Source organism: Xenopus laevis, chromosome 8L, assembly GCF_017654675.1.
Source record: "Xenopus laevis strain J_2021 chromosome 8L, Xenopus_laevis_v10.1, whole genome shotgun sequence".
Lineage (NCBI taxonomy): Eukaryota > Metazoa > Chordata > Amphibia > Anura > Pipidae > Xenopus > Xenopus laevis.
Genome location: NC_054385.1, coordinates 27,006,482 through 27,024,028, shown reverse-complemented (window position 1 = coordinate 27,024,028; position 17,547 = coordinate 27,006,482).

Genomic DNA, 17,547 nt, shown 5'->3' with positions numbered 1-17,547 from the left:
TACGCCTGTACGTCTGCACAAGTTATTCGAAAATTCCTCACCTCTATGCTAGAGGAACTGTGGTTCCCATGGGACCATGCTACATACTTTTTGGGACTGCCCACTAATTAAACCGCTTTGGACTGAGGTTGCGAATCTGTTAGGCCAATTGCTGCAGCGACCCATTGCAATGGACCCAGTAACCCTGCTTCTGGGCAAACCTTTACCCAGGTTACGTAGAAATGGGCAGGCATTAGTCAATCAGATCTTGACGGCCACCCGTTTGGCGATTTCATCTAAATGGAAGAGCATCACTCCACCGAGTCTTACTGAGGTGCTGAACAGGGTGAACGCAAATCGTGCTTTTGAACTGGGTATAGCTCACATCAACGATACAGTGGATCGGTTCACGAAGACTTGGGACATATGGATACTGAGTGGCCTGGCTGATTTCACCCCACAGGGTTTCCACCCTCCACCTGCCCCTTAATCAGGATAGGCTTAGGGTTGAACATGTTGCCTTTGTCTGTTCACTATCTAATCACTACGACATGCCTGTTTTTGTGTGTGTTATTTCTCTGCTGTTGGTTGATTGGAAGTGACAAATGTTACATGGATGTATCATTTATGTGAAGCAAATAAAAATATAAATTACAAAAAAAATAAAATCTATAAAATTACAGCAGGATATCAAAGAATTTAGCTGCCTACTTGACGCGTTTCGTGGCACCCCACCACATCATCAGAAGCTTTTTTACAATTTTAAACCGGCTTCTTCGGTGCTACTAAGGACATGAATTCACTGCATGGCATGGTGGTGGACACGCTGAAGCCTGTGGATGTCTGGTAAGTGCTCCCACTAAAATATTTTTGCTGGACTATAGGGTAATAATACAATTAAAGTAACAAAACCATTTAAGCAGCCATATTACCAGTAACGTATATTTTACTGCTGTTGTGATGCATATACCCTATTTAGCTAAATTTGGGTGTAACCTTCGGAGTTGTTACTGTTGGGCCAAAGATCTTCTTTCAATGTCTTGTGATCAGATCGGCCTTGTATAATTTTGGAATCTAGGGATCTAGTTATATTGACACCTATGTAAAAAAACCACCCCCTAACATGTGACTATAATGCAAACACCACAAATAATGCCGTGCCTGTTGCTCTTTTTGATTAAAAATCAGATACATTGTTTTTAGTGCTGCAATTAGCTGTAGACTGAGTTAGTGTGAATGAGCAATGCTGCAGCTAGAATGTCAATATTTCCAACAGCCCTGCATTATTTCATATGTCCTTGTGATTCGAAAGCCCCCACAAGACCTTATATGTGTATGAGCATATGTATATATAATTTCTGCGCTGCTGGGATTAGCCATTGGGGCGCCCTAGGCAACCCAGTCGGCCATGTGTCCCACCCCTGTAGGGAATAAGCGTGAGCATGGTACAGGGGGGGAATACACAGGTACATGTGGGGGTTACCAGGTCACCAGGGTCAGGTACCTCTGATGTGCAGGTGACTGAGTCTGACTGGGCCGGTGGAACACTGGGGAAAAAACACGGTGGGCCCCGCCGTACCAGACACGATATTGGAGCTGTTTTTTTGCGGTTGGGGGGGGGGTGCCGGGGGGGGTTTGGGGGCACCTGAAGCTGCAGTCCAGTGGACCCGTACCCCCCAGTCTGACCCTGGTGGGCACAAGGACCTAGAATAGGGGTAGGAAGATTGAATAGGTATGTGCTTGGTGCCCTCCCACCTTTGTACCCTAGGCACATGCCTCTTCTGCCTACCTATAGTTCTGGCCCTACTTTTCTCTATATTCTCATTCATCCATATAGGCGCTTTAGTGAATAACTAGGCTAATGCAACTTTCATAGATATTAACCTTCAAGGGGAACCAAAAAGTAGCTCAATTCAAAAGCTTCCAATGTGTCTCTAATGGAACCTCTGTGCTGAAACAACTTAGGGTAAGGTCACACCTGGAGATTCGGGGAGATTTAGTCACCCGGCTTCTAATCGCCTCTTCTTTGGTGCAACTTATCTCCCCGAACGGCTTCCCCCTGTCTTCCGCCTGCTAGAATGAAAAATCTCCTGCAGCATGGCACTTGCGGCGCTTCATTTTCCAAAGGGTGTGAGGCAACTTCGGAAAACGAAGCGCAGCGAGTGCCATGCCGCAGGCGATTTCTCATTGTAGCAGGCGGAAGACAGGGGGAAGCAGTTCGGAGAGATTAGTCTCCCCAAAGAAGAGGTCACCAGGCGACTAAACCCCCCCGAATCTCCAGGTGTGACCTTTCCCTTAAGGCTGGTAGCTTTATATTACAGTGCTTTGAAGGTCACCTAGAGTATACAGTATATTATATCTTTAGAAGGATCGTTAACCCTTGAGGACTGCCCAACGACATTCTCCCACATCAAAAGCAGAAAATTGTCTGTCCATATTTCAACAATGACCGTCAGATCAATACTGGGTTATCTCGTGGGTGTATTTTTCCTTTAAGCGTTACTGGGAAGGACACTTAAGGAACCCCTTGCTGTCATATAACTGGTTTGATGTTTAACTAGATTTCCAGGAGAAAAATAATAATAAAAGTTCAATAAAGAAGTTGGCATTTCTGCTGTAATGTATTTTATTGCCAACATGAAAAGACGTCTGGGTAATGTTTAACTTTAACAGTGGGGCCATGTGTCATCTCTGAAAGAACGGCATTAAGCATAGCTATTTATATTGTTATAATCTCATGAAAGAATAGTTCTGTCTCTCTCTTGGGACTGCAGTACCGCATGGTGTTAACCCACTTATCTCCTAATGGAGGCTGCAAAGTAGAATGAAATCAACAGCAAGGAATCAAAGAGCAGAATTGATGCAAGTTGCTCTGAGGGACATTGATTTTTTAAATTAAATACAGACATCAGGCATTAAGATCAGTTCCTCCTTTATACTCTGACGATCATATGTCATACAATAATAAGTGCATTTACAGGGGGTATCAGCATTAGCCTATGAAATGGATGTAGTCGTATCAATAATAATAAGTAGAAACAAGGCAGGGTTATTACAGTAGAGCTCCTCCTATATACAGTTTTGGACTGGGCCAGGGGGACACCAGGGAAAAACCCAAAGGGCCTCACTGACCCAGACCCGTTCTTGGCCGGAAACCGCTGGTGTCCCTCTGATCCCTCATCAATTGTGGCCAGCTGGGGACACCCCAACATGATCTTCTACAAACATTATGAATTTTCAAACAGGTTGGGGAGGCCTGAGTGCAAGTTTTGTCCTAGGGCCCATTGGGCTGGCTGTAGTTATGCTTCTGCTAAAACATATTTGCCAGCATAGATTTTGTGGAAGTATGTCTGAGCTACTGATACATGTCATTGTTGATCACATAAGGCAGTGGTTTTACACACTGATGCTGACCACATTCTGGATCACACATTGACATGAACCAAAACAGTCTGAAAGTCTAGCAATTGGAATCCCAACAGTGTAGAGCTGTGGTCCCAAACTTTTTTCTACCAAAAAGCCATATTCAATGTTAAAAGAGTTGGCAAACAACACAAGCATGACAAAAGTCGCTGGGGGTATCCATATAAGGGCTGTGATTGGCTATATGAGAGCACCTATGACGATTCACAGGCTATAAGAGGCTCTGTTTGGCAGTACACCTGGTTTTTATGCAACCAAAACTTGACTCCAAGCCTGGAATTCAAAAATGAGCACCTACTTGAACAACATCCAAGGGATTGGTAAGCAACGTTGCTCCTGAGCTACTGGTTGGGGATCACTGTTATAGAGGGTTCTGTGGAAATCCTGTAATTGATCTTTGCACAACTTTGCAGAAGCACATGGGAATTTTTTGCTAGTGAGAATGTAGCTTGCTTGCTGAACATAGTCATCATATTAAGCCTTAAATTAAGTTTTGTATGCTGCATTAAAACAATTAAAACTTTAGATTTATTTTCTTGTTAGGGGAGGGATTTGGAATTCATTGGCCTATTTACAGCATGGAATTTTAGTTTCATTACATTCAGCTATTAAAACATGCATATTTCCACTAAATAACAGAAAGCCACCAGAAGGATAATAATCTGGTGCTGGTTTTAATCTCGCCTAAAAATTATCATTATCTTTAAAAATGTCCCATTTATTGGAGCTCCGTATAAATATTCTGTGGTCTGTGACCGTGTTTCAAATGTGAGGTGGGCATGTTATAACAGTCCCGGACAGAAGCACAGTAAAAGAGGGAGACAGCCAATCACAGCCCTGCAGTCACAAAAGCAAATACATACTTCAGTTCCCTAGCAGGTCCACCTAGCTCCTGATTGGCTTGTATCCTACATTGCAGTGTGTTGAGTGCCGCCAGCTGCCCTGCACAGACTGGGAAAGGAGTGGTGCTAGAAGGGTTTTTTGAAGGAATTTTTACTAAATGAGCCCGAAACAAAATATTTATCAGCACATCCTTTAGAAGAGTATAATGCACTGGCATATTTTTGTTTTTTTACCCAATATGACTCTCCTTTAAAAAACATTGTTGTTTGAGACTAGCACATTAAAATTAAATATAGAAATCTTCTGGTTGGTTAAAAAAAATGAAGAAAACATATGCCCAAGAACAATTTAAAGCTGTAAAAAGGTAGCCTATACTATAAATATTACTGAAAATATTTAACAACATACAATGTTCTTTACACTTTTATCCATGTTTTCATCTCTAGTGGACCCCACTGGTGCTAGAGCCTCGGGGCAAAGGCCCTCTCTGATATACCCTTAAAATGTCAGTGCTTAAAGGGCAACTCAACCCCAAAATAAAAATTTGTCTGATAAAAGAAAACATAATTCTAAGCCAATTCCAATATACATTCATTAAAAGTTTCCAGTACTTTGAAAGTTATTTGTAAAATCAATTGCTATTGAAAGCAGCATTTGCTTAACTCCTGGCTGATATCTTTTCAACAATGTTGCAAACGTCTTAGTCCCCCAGCAAAGACAGAGACAGACTAAAACTATTTTCAATAGCAATACATATACAAATAACTGAAATGAAAAAAATAACTTAAAAATGAATGAAGGTATATTGCAAAGTTGCTCAGAATTATGTTTTATGGTATTAGGCAATTTTGGGGTTAACTTGCCCTTTAAAACAAAATCAAACATATATAGAAGAGAAGCCCTGTTCAAAGATGTCACATGGCTAATGGTGGTTTTCTTCTAAACTGCTCTTTGCTCTTTATTAAAGGATTATTTTAGTGCAGCTACTCTCTCTTAACTAGGTGGGCTCATCTACTAACATATGCATTATCCCTACTTACATCACCTTTATCTGCATGGAGTAAGACCTTTATATGTTAAACCAACCATGCATGAGTTACAACTGTGGAATAATAGACAAGTACTGATATAAATGACATTTTTATCAATCATTCAGGAACATTTTCGAATAGGGATACGTAAAGGAACTACGAGAGACGTTATTAAGCTATGACAGTTGTGAGGACCTCCGCCACCTGTCTTACAGCTTTCCAGAATGCTTGGGACCTGGGGTTTGCCAGATGATGGATCTTTCTGTAATTTGAATCTTCATACTGTAACTCTTCTAAAACATAATTGAAACATTAAGTAACCCAATAGGATTGTTTTGCCTCCAATAAGCATTATTTATATCTTATATCTTAGTTGGGATCAAGAACACGGTATTGTTTTATTATTTCAGAGAAAAACAAAATCATTATAAAAAAATTGGCTTAAATGGAGTCTATGGGAGAAGTCCTTCTGTAATTCAGAGCTCTCTGGAAAACAGGTTTCTGGATAACAGATCCCATACCTGTACCAGCACTTTGTATATTTTTTCAAAGTCAGCAATTTGGGACAATTCCTATTTCTAGTTTACCAGTCAGGTATTGAAAACATGAATTCACTCAAATCCCTGAACAATGATCACACCACCCCACACAGAGGGAGAAAAGAAACTCTCTGAGTCCGCCAATGACAATCAAGGTTTTTTGTTTTTACCAAGATCTCAGGGTTCCGTGGCTCATTTGTTTGGTTCACAGGGTTTATTCACTTAATTCACATAAGTGGGGGCTTCCCAGGTTCTTGTGTTTATAGTGGGTTGCCTTTGTTTACTCTGGGCGATTTTAAAATCTGACATTTTTTAAGCTCCTTGAGGACCACCTGTCCAGTTTGGAACTGGACATTCTTGTTCCCAGTCAGGTATTTCCATTATGAGCCACACAAGCATGATTTGCACAAAGGCATTTGTGTGTGCGTGTGTGTTTACTCAAAATACATACCACAGCAACACAATTAATTCTGGTTTATAACTCAGTACACATGAGCATTCATATGTGTCCTGCATAGAATTAACACTAACTCAGTCTGCTCTGTTTTTTAGGCATTTTCAAAGTCGGGGCTCATTTGTCGGCAGATGGTTTTGGAATCTTTAGAACCTTTTCAGAGTACCTGGTGTTTGATATATAAATGGTAACTACATACACAGAAAAACTGAAAGGTTAAAATCAAGAAAATATGGAAAGATTCCTAGGAAAAGAGATTAAAAAATGGTTTCAAACTTTGCACCTTAAAGACATGGTTCACCTTTAAATTAGTTTATGTTATAGTATGTTATAAAATGGCTAATTCTAAGCAGCTTTGCATTTGGCCTACATTTTTCCTTTTTTGTAGTTTTTGAATTATTTACCTTCTTCTTCTGATTCTTTCCAGCTTTCAAATGGGGGTCACTGGCCCCATCTAAAAACAAATTCTCTCTAAGGCTACGGACATACGTGCAGATTTACGCTGTGGTCTGTATTGTGGTTTTTAAAAAGCCATCCGCTGCGTAAATATGCTAGCGTAATGTAACCAAGCCGCCGCAGACCTCGCTGAAAATGCGGCTAGAATCCACACGTGTCCAATGCCCTGGGCTACAAATGTATTGTTATTGCTACATTTTATTACTCTTTCTATACAGGTCCTCTCCTATTCATATTCCATTGTCTCATTTGAATCAATGCATGGTTGTTATGGTAATATGGACCCTGGCAACCAGATTGTTGAAATTGCAAACTGGAGAGCTGTTGAATAAAATGTAAAATAACTCAAAAACCACAAATAATAGAAAATAAAGACCAATTACAAATTGTCTCTAAATATAGCTCTCTATATCATACAAAAAAAGTAGCTTGAAAAGTATGCAAAAGTAGCTTGAAATTCGATTTTTTTTAAATCTAAAATTTGCCTTGACCTTTGATAAATCTGCACCCTACTGTAGGTCATCAAAGCTCTATCCAATTAACCTTCAAGAAGAGGTGTATCTAGGAAACAAAATAGTAATTTCCACCAAAACTGACCTTAAATGGGCTGCAGGCTGATGTTGGCCCTGTATCTGCATCCCAGTGGGGACAGCCCCAAGTTTCAGAACCACTGCTATAACTCAACCTAATGTCTTAATTTTCCCAAACCATATTCTGCTCTGTATAGAATAGATAGCTCCAGGTTGCAGGAAAAGGAACTGTGTAACTGTTTTCCTTTATCTAAAGTCATGGTAGGCTCACATTAACAGTTTGCATAGTGGTGCTTCATTGCTCATGTAGTCCTATGTGTAACACTGGCCTTGGAAAGCATTGCATATAAGGAGTCACCCAGGTAGCTCATGCACCTGCAGGAAAGCAGCTGTAGAAAGGAGCCTATGCAACATGTCTGGCTGCTCCTTGTGTCTTAAACCTCATCTGGGCTTAATGCATATTTAATAGACATTTGAATATATTTACAAGATCTCTTATAGAACATCTATAATAATTGTACACATGTCATGTTGTAGAGTGAAAGATATTTTTGCTAATGCACCATACAAACTTTGAGTCTCATGTCCTTACCAGTGATCACAGCCTTACCTGACATGTATTTGGCACCTAAGCAGCATGTTTAGCTGCTTCCTTGTGGTTCCCTATACTGCAAATGTGCCGGCCCGAGGGAGATCACAAATAGAAGAAGATGGCAGTCATAAAACAGTATCCCAGGCTTTTGCATCTTGTTGAGAAGAAGAGAATCTGCCCAGTCTTCCCATTTAGCCAATCATTTGTGTTTGCCTTAATAATTGTCAACCCCAATGTAAATAAGTCTTTTGTTGTTTACAAAGACTTCTCATCTTAATTCAGTGGATTAGTGCTTCATGTTCGCTGAGGTTTTTACACCTTGGAATTCTTTATATAAATAGTTTTATGAACTGTGGATCACCTAACAACCAGAGATCACTCTAATTCATAAAGGAAGTAGTAATAAATGATGAAGGATTTAATATATATGGCCCATCACCATGTGCAGAGGCGGAGCTAGCTGAAGTATGAGCAGAGGCAGGTCTGCCTCATTTCCCAGGCTGTGCAGGGGAGCTGGCAGGACTCAGCACACTAGAATGTAGGATTGGAACCAACTAGCAGCTTGGTGGACCTGATAGGGAACTGAAGCCTGTCTTTGCTTTTGTGATTGCAGGACTGTGATTGGCTGTCCTTCTCCTACTGTGCTTCTGGCAGAGACCATAAGAACACGCCCAACCCTCATTTCAAACATGGACAGGGACTGTAGCAAATCTATGGGGAGCTCCAATAAAGGGGCCATTTTTAAAGATAATATTTACTTTTAGCCCAAAGCGAAACCAGCACCATTTATTTATTATTGCCTACAATATTAGGCGGGAGGTTCACTTATCCTATATGTCTCCTTTAAGTTCTCAGATCCTTAAATTACTTTCCTGTATTGCATCATTAGATACACAAACTTGATCACTGAAACTGAAGCCTGTCTTTGCTTTTGTGATTGCAGGACTGTGATTGGCTGTCCTTCTCCTACTGTGCTTCTGGCAGAGACCATTAGAACACGCCCACCCCTCATTTCAAGCATGGACAGGGACTGTAACCGATCTATGGGGAGCTCCAATAAAGGGCCCATTTTTAAAGATAATATTTACTTTTAGCCCAAAGTGAAACCAGCACCATTTATTTATTATTGCCTACAATATTAGGCAGGAGGTTCACTTATCCTATATGTCTCCTTTAAGTTCTCAGATTCCTTGAATTACTTTCCTGCATTGCATCATTAGATACACAAACTTGATCACTGCAGAATAACAGCTGACGTGATATGAAATCATAAAATATGGTAGCTTAATGTGACTGCGGAGATGGATAATTCAGTTGTGCCCCCTCCCAAAAGTAAAACCTATAGCCATCCCCTCTGGAACCATGACCAAATTACCCCTTCAAAATAACTGAGTACCGAGACACCAGGAGGTGAAGGTCAGACACTTTATTTTTGAAAAAATCAGATCCTTGCCAAAACCCTCACAACAAACATAGCTTATGCACTCAGCTAGAGAAGAAGTGTGTAACTGTATTTGTAATTGAAGATATTGATTCTACTGTGGCTCCTGTATTGCCTGTTCCTTTTAATAAACTATCAGGTTTGCAAGGAATCATTTGGCATCCATCATTGTATGAATTAAACCATGTAATACCTCCTCTGATAAACAGTAAGCATCTGAAGTGAATGTAAGGAGTTCAGAAACCTGTGTTCTATTCGGGTGAGCCAAGAATGGGCCATATTTCCACAGTGTTGCACTTTCCTGGCATATTCAGAAACAGAAACTTATAGAACTGAGCACAACAATAGGTTAACACAGCACCTAGATGCTTTACCTCATTGTCAGGTGTGGACTTAGGGTGGGAACAGGTTGTACTTGGCTCCAAGCCACACACTGAGGTTATTTTTGAAGAAGAAAATATTTGCAATTGCGGTGTTGATGTTGGCAAGAATCTGCTAGATGTGTCTGGAGTGTCAGGAGCAACTGCACCAAAGGAACATAACAACACTACCAAATACTATCCAATCACTAATTAGAATGCAGAACCAACTTTCTTAATATAACAGTAATAGAACTATAAATATTATGCAGTAACCCCACGAGTAGTAAAGAGGCTACACCCTGTCTAGTTTGATTGGATTTTAAGTGCTTTGTACTAGAGCATTTCTGCATTCACTCGGTGCTTCTAGTTAGTATTGAAATCACATGAAAGGAAGCACCAGGGGAGCAAAAGGATAATAATAACTGGAGGGGGAAGGAGTGAATGGCTTTTATTATTATGGGGGGGGGGTCTTAGGATTTGTGGAAGCCTGCAAAATTATATTGGGGGAATGTAATATGTTTCGTTAGCTCAAAAATTCTGCGCAAAGACGCTTGTGAACGTTAGTGACCATGTTTGCCTGATTAAAGACCTCAACAACTTCATACCAAAGTTTGCGAACAAATGGCTTTTGCAAACATTCACAGGGTATGTAATCAAATTTCCCAATCGCAAACCATTTTTGAGACAAAATGTTTAACAAAACTCCAGAGCAGGTGTTAACTCTTAACCTTTGCTTAACTCAACGCTGAATGTAATATTCGCCAGCGTATGATTTTACATTGCGAGCAGTGCTAAATATTCGCAAACACACCATTTTAAATAACGATTGCGACTTTTAATTACATTCCCCCATATATGTCTTAACATTTACAGTACATGTTTACATTACTCATTTAGATTAGTTTTACAGGTATGTGCCCTAATATACAGACATTTGTTGTAACGTTTTTTATTATTATTATTATTATTATTATTATACTTCCTCTTATTAGCAGCTTCTGGGAAGGCCTAGAAAACTAGTTAACACTGGTAGTCCTGCTGCATAAAGAGAAAGGTGTTACACTGTCCTGGTCTAAGTAAAAATGGAGTGGTCCTACTTGGCTTGGTGTACTACAACAAATCTAAACATGATTATTGGGCGTATGCTTCTACAGTTCTAATCACTATTTACATTCCAACACTGTGACTCATGTTTCTTGGCCTAGAGAGGTGCACGCAGGGAGCTGGGGACCCATTGAGAATACAGTATCCTATCATAGTGCAGATTTCACACTTCAGTCTTTTAATTTCAAGAATTAACTGGCTAATTCAAATGATTAAAATCTAAATGTAAATTGGGAGCTAAACAGGGAATGTCATTTGCAGCTGTGTATTTTTATTATATGACCTTGGTCAGCTGTAGAGGCATCAAGGAAGTCCAGCATATTGTTAGAACATATACTGTGTTTTGAAACTTTATGATGGATAGGTCATGTCAGACAAATGTGATTGCTGGAAGCTGGACTGTAGGGCTGCAGTAAATGTGACTGAATTTTGTCAAAGAATTTCACACAGTGCTCCACAAATGAAAATGGATAAGAAACTGGCTGAGCAGTCGTGTAGAGAATAGGGTTGCTACCTGGCCGGTATTCCACTGGCTTGGCCGGTAAAAATGATGGTTGATGGTCTGTGCTAGCTCCACCAGATATTAGTCTTGTCTACTGTTTACCCCCTCCACACTCCACACCCTCTTGGACTCTCTTTCTTTCTTTCTTTCTTTCTTTCCTCTCCCCTCTGACGTATTTCCTTTATTGTTTTTCCTTTTTTTATTTTTTACTGACTATGTATAATTTTTGAGTCCTTTACGGGACACTGTCTGTCTTGTTTTTTGTGTGTGAGAAAACCAATAAAAACACTTTTAAAAAAAAAAAAAAAAAAATGATGGTTGATCCCAATGTTATTAATAGGGAAAAAAGATAAGTATCTAGGAAGGCCGGTATTTTTTTTCCAGAAAAGGTGGCAACCCTAGAAGAGAAGGTAGTTGTCAATGGTACTTTCTCTGCTTATTACTATAAGCAGAGAAAGTACCACAGGGCTTGGTATTGGGTCAGCTTTTATAAAGCTTGTTCAATAATGGCATTCCAAATCAGTGTCGGACTAGGCTGGCGGGAAACTGGGAAAAAACCTGGTGGGCCCTGGCCCTCATGGGCCCAGACCCGGTCCTAGATTGGCCCCTAACAAAAAAAAAACTTGTGCGGCGCAGTGTGCTTGCCATTAGCGCAGGCGCGTGGTTGGCCGTTCGTTCGCGCATGCGCACTGTGGGCCTGTAGTTTGTGCATAAGTGCAGTGCACTCACACTGGCTTTTTGCGCATGTGCGGGGCCCCCGAGGTTCAGGACCTGGTGGGCCCTGACTGCGCCAGTCCGACCCTGTTCTAAATAATATATGAAGGTTTGCAGACAGTACACAATTAATGATGACCAATTAAATCCTTCCAGGATGTGGAATCTTTGCAGCAGAAACTTGACAAACTGGCAATCAGGGTGGTTAAGTGGCAAGATTATTCTACAATCTTAACAACATTATTACATTGTTGACAGCAGCTACAAAGAAATTGTTATTCTTCAACTGGCTATATGTATCTACACCTACAATAAATGATATGTTGTCCTTCTTAAATCACTTATGCTGGCAAGAAGCGATAAGGATTAAGACTGCAGATCCTTACCTTAAACAAGATTTCATTAACAATTGGTCGTTATACTGGGACTCATTTGACTCTACTAACAGACTCCGTTCGCTAGTTTGTAACTCTTTTTAAAATTAGTATTTACAATTGTGATGTGTTTGTAGTCACTTATATGTTCTGGCAGATCCTTAATAATATCTTTTTTGTTCAACTTTCCAGATTAGCTGAGCATTATTAGGTTAAAATGTTTTGTTTTACTTTAGTTTTCTTACTTAGCTCTAATTACAGCTTAGGTGTATTCTCCATCATCAAATGGCTAATTATCATTCTTCTAGGACACCTAACTCTAACACTCTAAGATGTATAAGTTTGTCTTATAGTGCTTTAATGGACCACTGTTATATCTTGTTTGTATATGTAAAACCCAATAAAACTTTTAAAACAAAAGAAGCCATATGTAAGAGATTCGCTTTCAATGCCTTGCACCAATATTTACTCAATCGGTTCTTTATTTGGCAGTTCCTTTGCTATAACAGGCATTCCGAAATGATCATAATACACTTTTCAGCTACAGAGTCAGAAAATGCTGACCTAGTTGGACAGTATGGTGATGTAATTATTAGCACTATTGGTTTGATGGTCTGGGGTACTTGGCTCAAATCCAGCCAGGCCACTATCTGCCAGGGGTGTTTATGTTCTGCCATGTTTGTGTAGTGTTACTCTTGTTTCCTCCCAAACATATATGTAGGTTAATTGTCTCCTGATTTGTGTGTGAATTTCTGGCTTCTACCTGCTGAAGCTGCAGGACCAGGTATTTCTACCTGTGAGTTCTGTGAGGATCCAATCCAGATCATGTCCATCCGTTGCCACATTTCGCATTCAGTCACATAGCTTTTGGGCACATGCACAATAAGTCATTGCTTCCTGCATGCGGTAATAACGCAATGTGTATGAGGGGTCTCCTCACTGTGCACTCTGCATTATAGCATAAGATTTTGGAGCATATCGTCTACAAACTACAAGCTATCGGTTATGTTTGGGCTATTTCCCAGATGCCCCAGAGTGCCTTTACTTCACTTGTTTTCCCCCCGTGTTAAATAATGAATACAGGCAGGAGAAGTGGGTGAGTAAAGAAGCATCAGAGTGCCTGGATTTGGACAGATACTTATGGAATCCTTTCAGGGTAAAAGTTTAGTTTCTCTTTCTCTTGACAAGCTGCTTGATGAACCGCTGTGTTACAAAACTAGTGTTGCCCAGTTGCCATGCCTTGTTAAAGGAACAGCACCACCAAAAACTGAAAGTGTTTTAAAGGAAGGCACTGTTGCCCTGCACTGGTAAAACTGCTGTGTTTGCTTTAAAAACACTACTATTATTTATATAAGTAAGCTTCTGTGTAGCAATGAGGGCAGCCATTCAAAGGAGAAAAGGCTCAAGTTACACGGCAGATAGCAGATACGCTCTGTAGAATATAATGGTGTTATCTGTTATCCACTATTTAACCTGTGCCATATAGCCTTTTTTAAATTTTCACCATTGCTACACAGCTTGTTTATATGAACTATAGTAGTGTTACTGAAGGAAACACACCAGTTTTACCAGTGCAAGGCAACAGTACATGATATTTTAATTTACTTTTTTGGTGTCACTGTTCCTTTAAGCTGCAGTTATCAGCATTCAGATGTGCTGTTAAAATGGGTTTGTGGAAAGTGGAAAGCTCCTAATACAAGAAAAGGCTTGTACACAGAGTTCATGTGCAGCCTAAAAAAAGCAGATAAGCTTACTAAATAAGCTTTCATTTTAAGAAAAAGGCTTCTAATAGAAAAAGATGTTATACATCCTGATTAAATTCCTGGTATGGCCTTTTGTCTGCAATCTGCCTTTGCTCTAATCTGCGCACAAGCTTCTAGAAGAAAACTTTCTATATGGGCTTTTTTGCCATGTAGTGATTATTTAATCAATTTAATTACATCAAAATACTAACACACACTATGAGGCTACTAATGCATTAATATTTTGATGCTGCTTTATTTAGAGTACCAAATACATTCTGAATTGATTCAATATACTTTTGTTTGCAGGCTATCTGTGCAACAGATTAAAGTTGATAGGTTTACCAAACTGTAATTATTTAGGTTTATTAATCCTAAACCTTACTACATATATAGGGGAATGTAATAAAAGTCAGTGGGGCTCATTTATCAACACTGGGCAAATTTGCCCATGGGCTGTTAACTATAGCAACCAATCAGGTTGCTGCATTTATAGTTCTTCTTGCAGCTGGCTTTATAAAGCTAATCACTGATTGGTTGCTATAGGTAACAGCCCATGGGCAAATTTGCCCAGTGTTGATAAATGAGCCCCACTAACGGAAAATCTATTCGCAATGCAAAAAGTTATGCCTTGACGAGAACAAATTTTGCGTTGCATGAATTTAATATAGCTTTTGCAAACCCGGAAACTGTTTAACGACCACTTCCGACAGTGGAAGACCGTTTGCGAATTTTATAGTTTGCGGCAATACGCAGTAAATGTAATAAAACTTTTTTACTGAAAATGTCGTTATGTTTGGTCTAAAAAATTATGACACCTTCAAGCACTACTTAAGAGTGTGCAATTAGAGTTCATAATGCAATAACAGTTAAAGGAGCAATATTACAGTGCGAGTTGTAAAGTTTTATTCTTATTGGTGCAAATTGTTTTTCTCTTTGCGACTTTAATTACATTCCCCCCATAGAGGGGTGAGTAAGTTATGAAACTCTTGTCCTTTTTTCGGGTTCCACTATTTAGGTCAGGGCTGTCCAACTGGCGGACCCCCCTTGTGTGGCCCCCACATGAAAGTCTGTCTGCTGTGTCATGTGTAACCAGGTGTCACTACAGAGATTAACTGGCCCCTGCATTGTTTAAACCTCAAATTCAGACTGTAATACCTTGTATTGTTCACACCTGTGATCCCCCTGTATTGTTCACACCTGTGACAACTCTATTGTTCACATTCTAAAGCCCTGTACTGTTCATACCTGAGACCCAGACTGAAACTGCCCACATTGTTCACATGTTCACACCTTATTCAAAATGCTAATGGGGCACCAGCACTGTGTCACTGTATGTAGTACATCTTAGAGTAGTCCTGATGAGTTTCGCTGTCTCCTGCTCTGTTCTTCCTTCCCTAAGCTCCATGTGTGTGCCATACTCTGCCTGCCCTATGCTCCCTGTGTGTGCCATACTTTGCCTGCTCTATACTCTGTGTGTGTAATACTTTGCCTGCTCTATGCTCCCTGTATGTGCTTTACTCTCCCTGCCCTATGCTCCCTGTGTGTGCCATATGCTCCCTCTGCCTGCCCTATGCTCCCTATATGTGCCTTACTTTGCCTGCCCTATGCTCCCTGTGTGTGCCATATGCTCCCTCTGCCTACCCTATTCTCCTAGGATGTGCCATTCTCTGCCAGTGTCTGCTATACTCTGCCTTCCTTGTGTTCCCTGGGTGTGCCCTGCTCTGCCTGTGCAACATAAGCCTGAAATTTGTTCTGGGAATTTGAAAATTATTGTTAGGGGCCCCTAAGGTGTTTAATCATGTGCTGTGAAGGTGCTGTGTTACCCACAGGGGAGGAGGAGGTATATGTATTTAAGGGTATGTCTTAATATGACAACTTTTTTCACATATGAGTGATATCCCTGTAGTGAACACTAACCATTTGGTTTTTTGGTGTGCAATTAATGTGGACATGGGGTAACATGGGTGTGGTTTAAAATGGGTGTGGTCTAAAAACAGGGAGTGGATTCCATTATGGGCCCTCCACCATGTAGACCAGAAAAATTTCGGCCCTCTGTACCACAGAAGCACTGATTTAGGTAATTAGTGTTGCTATGTCCATTCTGTGGTTCTCTTTTAAAGGAATTGTATAGTATAAAAATAAAAACTGGGTAAATAGGCTGTGCAAAATAAAAAATGTTTCTAATATAGTTAGTTAACCAAAAATGTAATGTATAAAGGCTGGAGTGACTGGATGTTTAACATACCGGTAATAGTCAGAACACTACTTCTTGCTTTTCAGCTCTCTTGATTTACACCGATTGGTTACCCTGGTTATCAGGCAGTAACCAATCAGTGTCTTGAGGGGGGCCACATGGGTCATATATGTTGCTTTTGAATCTGAGCTGCACACTGAGGATCAATTGCAAACTCACTGAACAGATATGTACCATGTGGTCCCCCTTCAAGTCATTGACTAACTCAGAGTTATAGAGCTGAAAAGCAGGAAGTAGTGCCTAGGACGCCCGGCCGACTTGGCCCGGCACTTTTAGGTGGACTTTGGGCTCAATAGGTTATTCCGACTTAGTGGGGGGATGCAGTGGTCTGCATAGTGGTGCAGTGTTTCCTGATGTTCCCTCCCTAGTGTTGAAGCTTGTTAAATCCCACTGGTGATTGCTCTGTGATTGCCAAACCTCTTTACTTAATTTTTAATGATTCATTGAGGTCTGGCATAGTGCAGAGAGACTGGCGAATTGCTAATATGGTGCCTCTAGTCAAAAAAGGATCCCGTTGTCAGCCTCAAAACTATAGGCCAGTTAGTCTGACGTCAGTGATAGGAAAGCTTTTTGAAGGGTTGATAAAGGATAAGAAACTGGACTTCATAGCAAATCATAATACTTTGAGTGTGTGCCAGCATGGTTTTATGCGTAATAGATCTTGCCAGACTAACTTAATTTCTTTTTATGAGAAGGTAAGCAGGGACATTGATTCTGGGATGGCAGTGGATGTAATTTATTTAGACTTTGCTAAAGCATTTGACACAGTTCCACACAAAAGGTTACTGGTTAAGGAATGTTGGCCTGGAACATAGTATTTGTACCTGGATAGAGAACTGGCTAAAAGATAGACTACAAAGAGTGGTGGTAAATGGAACATTTTCTAATTGGACCAGTGTTGTTAGTAGCGTACCACAGAGCTCTGTACTAGGTCCCTTGCTTTTCAACTTGTTTATTAATGACCTGGAGGTGGGCATTGAAAATACTGATTCTATTTTTGCAGATGATACTAAATTGTGCAGAACTATAGGTTCATGCAGGATGCTGCCACTTTGCAGAGTGATTTGTCTAAGTTGGGAAACTGGGCAGCAAACTGGAATATGACGTTCAATGTTGATAAATGCAAGGTTATGCACTTTGGCAAAAATAATATAAATGCAAGTTATACACTAAATGGCAGTGTGTTGGGAGTTTCCTTAAATGA